We start from the raw sequence: 10,200 nt of genomic DNA on the forward strand, positions 1-10,200 counted from the left end.
TCGAAGCTCCTGAGTTAGAGGAAGTATTGAATCTCTTGGCAGCAGCTAAACCATGTCGCGCCCCCAGAACCCTTTAATTTAGAGCAGCAGCGCAATATGATCGCGCGTTCCGCCCATAAAAATCTAACAAATTTTGAATCCCACTATCAATACACATTTTTTGACGCGGAGACTGCACATCGGCAACAATTTTTGGAAAATTCTAGTCCTATGACAGAGATGGTTCAGCAGCCCGTTTCTAGTTTTGCTAATGGTGTATCAGCCATCCGCACAAACAATTGCACAACCTTTGCCTTCACAAGTGCATCCGTTGCCCAATTTGGTGCCCATGCAACATAATTCCGTTTTAACTATTCCTTCTTTGCTACCTTTGACGTATTTGCCCATTGCGACGTGTCAGCCAATACAAATCCGCCAAATCTTCCAGTCAAATGAACACGTTTTGCCATAGTCAATTCCGCGAAGTGATGGAAAGAGAGTTCCAAGGAGCGATTTTGGTGCTCCAACGAGTTTGACGCACCAACAGTTAGCAGCCAGGAAGGCGTTTTCACGGGATTCGCCTTACTTTTCCGGTGGCCAATATTCATCGCAAACTAAGACTACACAACGACGGTGTGCGGTTTCTCGAATGGCGAAAACATGCTGCTTGGAGGAACAAGCTTCGGAGTTGGTGAGTAGTAGTTTAGTTCTCCCGGCCCAATACCCCATGTCATCGAAACGATGCGGTTGCGGTACGAGAGGCCAGACCGGTTGATCTACAACCTGCTGCAGAAGGTGCGAGCAAATCCGGTACATCGAGTGGACAAGCTGACAGGGTTGATGAAATTCGGAACAGCCGTGCAAGCGCTGAGTCACCACATCGAGGCAGCCAATGAGTATGACCACTTATGCATGCAATCCTCAACTGCTTTAAGAAGAATTGATTGCCAAATTACTGAATGATCTGAAACTGATTTGGGCTACCTATCGTCGTAACCTGACGGCGGTGAATTTGAAGACCTTCGGAGATTACATGCCCGGGAACGTTCGGGATGCAGGCTGCATCATGCAGCTTCCATTCAAACCTGAGCAGTATAAGACAGCCAATCGTGAGAAGCCAAGTTCAGATAGTTTGCGTGCGAACTCTCACTATTCATCGCCCAAACAGCCTGATTAAGGAAAGAACAAGGTGGAAACGCAGATGGAGAAGCGAAAGAACTCTGAAGTCTTGGAATGTGTTTGCTGTGGGATTGTTAGAAGTTCAAGGCCCTTTCGGTTTTTGAGCGTTAGAAACTCACTCCTGAACGTCATCTTTATTTTTCGTGCTTGTGTAACCACGGTAGGCGCCCTTGATGAAGCGGCATCAAATGTTACATCGTTGGCTGTAAATATCGACATAATCCGTTAGAACATTCTTCGCCGGAAAAAAAGCTCAACGGAGACCACACTCACCGTTTCCAAGATTCAGCAACCCTCTTACGCATTGTACCTGTTCCGGTGTACGGAAAGTCTGGGACGTTGGATACTTTTGCGTTTCTAGATGAGGGATCGTATTCGACGCTCGTAGAGGATGGACCTCCGAAAGAGCTGGGGTTGGGTGGTAGTCTTCAACCTCTCTGCTTACGCTGGACAGGGAATGCGTCGCGAGTGGAGCACGATTCACGCATCGTCAGCTTCGAGATTTCTGGTCCCGATAAAGAGAAGCTGTACGTCTTATCGAACTTAACGAAGCAGAGTTTCCAGGCGGAGGCAGTAGCGTTGAAGTACAACTACCTCCGTGGAGTTCCGTTAGCCAGCTACAGTAACGCTGAGCCGCAGATACTCATTGGGATTGACAATCTTCGTTTGGCGATACCTCTTAAAACAAGAGAAGGTGATGGATCTGGACCTATTGCGACAAAAACACGGCATGGATTTCAGTAGCATCTTAGTGAAACAGATGTTTATTGTCGACGATGTTGGAGCAGTGATATGGAAGCCGCAGACAGAGAAGGATATTCGAGCGCTAGCTATTGTGGAGAAGACCACGAAGCGTGTTGGCGATCGCTTCGAGGCAGGAATACTATGGGCACACGACAACGTTGACAACGTTGTCCTCCCGGATAGCTACGGCATGGCCAAGCGGCGCTTGGAATGCCTCGAAAGAAGAATGAACCTTGACGCTCAGCAAACATGAAATCGTATGAGAAATTATAACATAAGTCTTTTAAAATGATATTTCGAATCGCTATTCCAACCGTATAGTGAAAAGATCGTATAAAGAGTCGTCTGAAGTCAGTTTAAATTGGATATGATAGAAAGTTTGCCATGTTTGTAAATTTTGAAATTATTTTGCTCTCGCGCGGGCTTCATGTGAGAAAATCATCGTTATGTTCTCTCTGCAACCAGCAGTGCATTCAGATGGGAATTGAGTAGTATTGCCCAATGAGAGAACTGGAAAATATTGTCACTGGCAACGATTTGAAGGCTAAAAAAAATCTTGCGCCCTCTTGCATTCTTCCGATTGATACGAATGTGGTGTCGGATATCGCCCAATTGGTGTAGTTTTTGTTGATTTAAAAAGAAATGAAATTTATGTATGTACATTGCCTCCACTTTGGTAGGTAAATGCTGTTTTTTTCAACATTCACACGATCGTTCTATATTGTATACGGATTGTATATCAAAACAGCATAAGAACATAGCTACAAAACTGTTTGCTGAGACGAAAACCACAAGCAAGTTCTTGAATAATTATGTCGCCAAAAGATATGCGCTCAGGGCAAGGACCGAAAACAGCACGAACACAGTAAGTGCAACACAATTTGATGACACGGCACATCCGAAACGAAACTGTGCTGTGTCTGTGTTGATCTTCTTTTGTTGCGTGTCGGTCGCAACACAGCACAGTACTGCATGCGACACAAAATCCGACACAGTTGACGACACAGTGTGTTCGTGTGCCGGTCCCGAAACGATGAGATTTTAATTGTTGCAAATCTGCCAGCAGGCGAACTGGATAGATTTTTTTCGTTTGCTTTCAAGCTTCTTTCTCGACACAATGTGAGTGAAGAACTTCGCCATGTAAAATATGGAGAAATGCTGTCCAATCAAGCGCGACGGGTTAAAATAACCTTGCTCGTAAAACACACTGTGTTGCGTGCTAAGCACAACTGTGTTCTTCTCGACACGACACAACTGGGAACTGTGTCGTGTTGATTTGATGCAGCACAACACAATTGAAGTGCTGTGCCAAACCGAAGTGTCGCACACGAAAATTTATGTGTCAGCACTCCAGGATTTGTGTTGCACGATATGTACTGTGCTGTGTTTGTGTTTTTTGTCGGTCCCTGGCTCAGGGCAACTCTGGAAGAGCTACAGATTGCAGATAGGAACCGAATCTGGTACCTGCCGCTAGAAGTGGTGATAAACCCTGAGAAGTTAAACAAGTTACGAGTCATTTGGGATGCGGCGGCGAGGGTCGATGGCATTTCTCTCAACAGCCAATTGTTGACGGGACCGGATCAGCTGTCGTCGTTACTAGGAGTGTTTTTTTCTAGTTTCGCTAGTATCGTGTAGCCGTTAGCAGCGACATCATGGAAATGTTCCACCAGATCCAGATAAAGGGCGAACACGAAATTATTGCGAGACATTGAACAGGGCATAACTTTTTTACCATTGGGTAAAAATCAACCAAATTTTGCACACTTTTTCATTGATGTGTATTGTTTACATGCTGTCAAACTCGAAGTTGGGTTTTACATCGAAAATGGAGGTGAACGAACGCGAGTCGAGAGAACAAATTCTTTCCAAACACCTGGAATTTCCTGACCTATTCCACCGGCAGTTGGGATAAAAGTTGAACATTCACCATTCAATCGTCTCCAGAGTGTTGAAGCGGGGCTCCAGGAGCGGTTGACGTTGGACCACGGCAAATGAGCTGAACGAAAACTGAGATTTGAGAACAAAAAGACAGAAGGAAAGGTGAAGCGGATGATTAAAGCAAATCCCAACATCTGTGTAGAAGAAGGAGCTACAACAGAAAAAAAAAATAAAAATTATTGATATTTCACTGACCACTTACCTTATTCTCTATGTATCCCTATTTTCCAACCTTTTTAACCTGTGCAAAATCGAAGCAATCGTAAAAAGAACCTAAAAGAAAAACAAGGAAATTAAGAAAACTTTACCTCATAAACTACTTACCTTCCAATCACCAATCTTCTCTGTTTACATAATTGTTGTTGTTGGTAACTACAGTTGTCTTTTTCAATCAACGCGCTCTTTGATGACGAGATAGACCGGTCGTTATGCGAAACAAAACGGAAAAAAAATCATCAAACCCGAATCAACTGTGGTAAAGAGCGCTACTGAGAAAAAAGAGCTTGGGTATTTTGAGTGATAATCCATTTAGTTAGCCTGTAGTAGTGCTGTCTGAAGTAACTCATTCGAAGAACATACCAATACATTTGAGAAAATATTGATGAGGAATGAGAGGAAAAGGAACTTCAATCTTACAACGACTTTTTGTGCAGACGGACGGTTTTACAAAGTGCGGTAAAATTTTCTCGTTCGACATTTTTGAAGATTAAAATCCGGATAGAAATGGACTACGACAATGGCGCAATGGCTCCCAATGGGAATAGGTAAGTATATAAATAAAACAAACTGTATGAAGGTTAATCTGATGATGGTGATTTAAATCACCCCAATAAAAAGTGAAAAGTACAAATCCAAGATGGCGGAGGTTTGGCATAGAAAGCGGATGTATTTACTTCAACACTTGCAAAAATCTTAGTGTTCTCCATACGAAAGGGAATGGAGCGGTTTAATATTTGCATAGAAATTTAATAAGAATTTGATTAAATAAAAGCTTATTTGAGAAATTGTTCTAATTCTTGTGGAAGGTCTCAAGTTTAACTTAAAGAATGGGTGGAAGGTCACAATACAAAATGGCGGATGACTAAATTTTAAATTAAAAATTGTGCGGAAGGTTACAAAATGTGCGGAAGGTTACAAAATGAATTAAAAAAAAAAAAAGAAAATGTAATGTGCGGAAGGTCAAAAACAAAAATTTCGAAAATGTGTTCAATAATGTGCGGAAGGTCACACAATAAGAATAGAAATGTGCGGAAGGTCACTAAAAGAATTTTAAAATGTGCGGAAGGTCACAAAAATATGTTTAAAAAGGTGCGGAAGGTCACAGAATTAAATAGAATATGTGCGGAAGGTCACAATATGAATATAAAATGTGCGGAAGGTCACAATATGAAAATAAAATGTGCGGAAGGTCACAAATTGAATTTAAAAAAAAAATGTGCGGAAGGTCACAAAATGAATAATAATAAAAAAAAAAATGTGCGGAAGGTCACAAAATAATACGAAAATGTGTTCAAAAATGTGTGGAAGGTCACACAATGAGAATAAAAATGTGCGGAAGGTCACAAAATGAATTTTAAAAATGTGCGGAAGGTCACAAAAAAAAATATGTTTAAAAAGGTGGGAAGGTCCCAAAATTAAATAAAATATGTGCGGAAGGTCACAATACGAATATAAAATGTGCGGAAGGTCACAATGTGAAAATAAAAAGTACGGAAGGTCGAAAAAAAAATAAATAAATAAATTTAAATCACAAAATATTTAACATTAAAAATGTGCGGAAGATCACAACTGTTTTTGAAGAAAAAAAAATTAATATCACTAAATCTTTAACATTAAAAATGTGCGGAAGGTCACTACTATTTTTGGAAATATAAAAAAAAACTAATAATGTGAGTAACCAATAATAAAACCGCTGAATCGAAGAAACAAATTAAAGCGAAATGAAATTATTTTTAAAATACAATCAGTGAAATTTAAATAAGAAAAAAATGAAAATAGTATAAATTTGAAATGGTAATGAAAAAATCGTAGTTATCTTAATCATTTATAATAGTGTTGAATTATTCTTATTAAAAAAAATGTATTTGAAAAATCTGTTTATTTGTAGCCAAAAAGGAAAACCAAAGAAATTGAAAGGAACAAAGAAACACCACAGTAAGGAGCTTGAAGCAGAAAAGGCTAAAACGACGGAATTATTGGAACGACTCAAAAAGCTTGAGGAAGAAAATAAATCATTGCTTAGTCGCAGTCAAATCCATCAGCACACGGATGACGAAGTGTACGCTAGTAGTGTAGAGTTCGACAAAGAGCCCGGAGCTTCAAGCACGAAGAATACTGATAAGCCCACTGGCGGAGGGGTGCATCTTACTACAGCTACGATTCCAGAGGAAACAAGGTTTGCGTCTTTGGTGAAGGAACCTGGAGCATCAAATACTCAAATTGTTGATCAACCAACTACATCTGCAACTCAGGAAGAATCAAGGTTTGCGTCTTCGATTAATCAATTGGCCCTTTCAACGATAGCTATACCGGAGTGCAAATCGCTATCAGAAGGCGACGAAATCGATAGGCCAACGTTCGAAATGTGGCTAGAAATGCTTAGAAACTGTATGTACCTGGCGGGGATATCGGATGAGTTGACCCAATTCACCGTTCTAAAAGTGAAAGCAGGACCTCGTCTATTACAAATTTATAACAATACACGATCGGATAGTAATGCACCAGACCTGTCGCTTCAGCCGTTTTCGAACGCCGTACATAGGTTAAAAGCTTATTTCGGTTCAATTTCGGATGTCATGCTACAGCGGCGGAAATTAGCCGGCATGATACAGAAGGCTGAAGAGTCAGACTTGGCTTTTGTGAACAGAGTAGCGGCAACGGCTAGGCTTTGCGATTTCGAAGTGTTGTGTCCAACTGGGCACACTGTGTTCTAAAACAGCCTGAGTTGAGGAAGACAAATAAATACACAAGAGATGCGGGCATTGCCTTGTGAATCCTCCTACAAACAACAAGTGTTTTATCCTCCCTCTGTGAATCCGAACATATTAGTTGGCGACGGGAAAACTGGTGTTGCACGAAAAGTGAAAGTGGTTCATTTTATTCGGTTGTTCGGTGTGCTATATTTTTTGTAGCAGCAACTGCTGTTTAAAAAAAAAAAAAGGGAAACCTGAAGTAGTTTTTTCCCTGGTCTGGCCAATTGGCAGACATAACCATCATCATCTTCATCACAGTGTGCTGGAGTAGTAAGTAATTTTGCAAGTGAAGCAAATGCTCGCTGATTTTTAAATCGTTAATTGATGATACTAAGTGGTTGATTGAAAAAAAAAAAAAAACGCGAGTTTTTGGGTTTTGGTGGCGAAATAAAGGCCATTATACGCCATTTTCCCTTTATTACAAGTGTAATAAAGTGCATTTCGTGGCATTGTGAAATAACAATAAGCCAAACCAATTGTGTTAAATTTTTCTTTTTGTATTATTTTAGGTCTTCACATCTGAAGCGACAAGGCACACGGTGAGAGTGAGTGACTAGAGTTCATTTCTGGCTACCATATAGTAACTCACAATAGTGCGAGAACTCTCGATTCTATAAAACTCAACTCCTCAAAGGGTGGTTTGTGCTGAGTGGCCAACGGTTCATCCAATAGGGTTGAAAGTCAGAAAAAAACTTCAATTTTTCCTAAATTTGACGGACCAGACAGGTAAGCCGCTTAATTTTTTTCCCTCGTTTACATTATTGTTCAGTGATTTTAAGTTTTGGTTTTACCGAAATTAAAAAAGTATGGCTGAATCGCGGCAAGCGATGGGGTCTGGTTTGGCTAGTTCGATAGAACCCTACAGGAGGGGAACTTCGTTCTCGGACTGGGTCGAAAGATTAGGATACTGTTTTCTGGTTAATAAAATTTCTGACGAAGAAAAGAAGGCTCACTTTATAACTTTAGCGGGGTCTTACATTTTTTCGGAGTTGAAATTACTCTTTCCGGGTCCAGGAGCATTGACGGAGGCTTCTTACGACCAAATAGTGACATCTTTGAAAACGCGTATTGATAAAGTAGACAACGAAGTTTCCCAGCGGTTGGCATTTAATGGTCGTTTTCAAGAACCAGGAGAATCCGCCGAGGATTACCTTTTATCCCTCAAATTAATGGCTGAGTTCTGTAATTTTGAGGGAAAAGAAAAAACTATTAGGGACAGACTTCTATTCGGAGTAACGGATATTCCTCTGAAGCAATTGCTAATAAAGGAACCGGTTTTGACATTAGGGGTTGCTGAAAAAATTATAGCAGGGTACGAATTGGCTCGCAAGCACACTAAAATGATGGAGCACAGTCAAGCTCAAACATCTGCTGTCGGAGTGGTAGGTGCTATGCGTGGGCCGGTGAAGAGTCGTTTAGGTGCTAGACCACGTGAACCATATCGAGTTGACAAAGGTCAGGGATATGGCTACAATCAGTTTAAGCGACGATATGGCCAATCTAAAGAAAGGAAACAATTTTCGGGACAACGCAGACCGGATTACGACCCGCATGCTAAAATACCATATCTCAAACAGTCTATACGATACATCTACGGCTTCAGGAATAGTGATTGTATCTGTAAACGTAGCTGTTCTTCTAAACTGTACCTCACCAACAATAAGAACGAAATATGAACGTTCATGTGAAAACGTGATGTTATCCGGAAAGGTGATAAAACGATTTCTTTCAATTTTAATTAATCGTAAAACTGAACTCGAACCGTTACACATACCGTTCATCCAATCTGTCATATATGACATATACTCGCGTCAAAATGTACGAAACGCACGTTCAGAGATGCCAGATGGTTTTGTATAAAAATTGGTACCCATTTATGAAAATTGTTTTATTTTTTAACTATCAATATACTAAACAAAGTTTGCACCTGATCAGCTATTGATTTAGGCGGACATAGTGCACGCGATGCGATGCAAACCGGCGAATGGGAATGAATGCGGTGAACCACATTTGATGGAAATGTATGTGAATCGCCTGAAAACCTGACATACTAAATGCGGCGAAGCTGATGCCAATTTGTTCCGCTGCTCGAGTTTGCATTGGTCGCGTTCACCAATTCGCTCTCAGGCCGATGACATAGTGAGAGCGATACGATGCAAATTTGTGAACGCGGCCTATGCGAACTCGAACGGCTATTGACGGCAACGGAAAATTGACATCTGCTTCGAACCGTTGAGTATGTCAGGTTTAAGCGATTTACATACATATAACATACATAATTACAATTTTGGTTCATTTGTCATTGAAAAAATGCATGTTAAGAAACAACCAGCAATTACAAATTTGGCATGTAGGCTAGCATGTATGCAAAAAGACGACATAGAAACATCAAAGTTAAATATATTTTTTGTTTTCACATCTTAGTTTCATACCGGTACAATTTCGAAAAATCGGTATAGTCGGCACCACTGCCGACAACGGAAGAGAAGAACACAAACAAAACAACAACTCTTCATTTTTCGCATTCCCCATCTCATAAGTTCTTTCATACCAACGGAAACAAACCAGCAACAAAAGTCCTCTCCGTGCGTCGGATTGAGATTTTTAAGACCAACCGGAAGAAGGACACCTGCGATGTTCGCAACTGGTAAGTTTCATTAGCATTTTGTGTCGATTCAATATATGAAATAGGTTTTTTTTCTTAAATTTTAGCGACGGGAGCTGGAGGAGCAATGGCGACACGCTGGGAGGACCAATGTCCAGCAGTGACAAGCAGCTACCAGCAGCTACGCTAACGTCCCGCCCGTGTATTCCCGTAAAATAAGGCCTCCTCCTGGTGAAGGAGCTTATAATGAAATCATATAACCGTAAGTGGTACAAGTGGAGTAAATAAAGTTAATATTCATAAAATTTAGAAATGAGTTTGTTTTTGACATAAAGAAAATATTCATTTGTATGTGTGCGTGCTACATTCCCCTACGATTCAGAATACAGTATACGCATACATTGGAAGAACCTCAAATCGAATCGTTTTGCGACTATAACTGTTAAAGTTCAGTTACAAGGGAATTTTAAGAACAACTGTAACAAAAACAGTTCGATGCAAAAAATACGCTTCCGTAAGCGATTCTTAGATTTTATCTAAACTGTTTCTAGAACAGTCTCCCCATACAATTGTTTTAACAGTTTTAAACAGTAACATAACTTAACGCCATATTCAACAGACCGTCGTTTTGGAATTCAAGATAAGTGCAATGTTTTTTATGGTTTCAGATATCATTTTCTAAACGTTTTTTTACGCTGTTTCTAATCGTTTTATAACTACAACAGGAACTGTTGTGTTACAATATTTTTGTATTCGGGGATCGTATTACATGTACGTATTGCA

At 40.4% G+C, this 10,200-nt stretch overlaps 1 long non-coding RNA gene across 1 annotated transcript; it reads left to right on the top strand.

Moving 5' to 3' along the window:
* Nucleotides 1–9,285: 9,285 nt before the first annotated feature.
* Nucleotides 9,286–9,730, top strand: LOC129741803 (uncharacterized). Its single transcript, XR_008736487.1, has 2 exons — nt 9,286–9,459; nt 9,525–9,730. It is a non-coding gene; the product is annotated as an uncharacterized LOC129741803 (long non-coding RNA).
* Nucleotides 9,731–10,200: the final 470 nt, after the last annotated feature.

Source organism: Uranotaenia lowii, chromosome 2, assembly GCF_029784155.1.
Source record: "Uranotaenia lowii strain MFRU-FL chromosome 2, ASM2978415v1, whole genome shotgun sequence".
Classification (NCBI taxonomy): Eukaryota; Metazoa; Arthropoda; class Insecta; order Diptera; family Culicidae; genus Uranotaenia; species Uranotaenia lowii.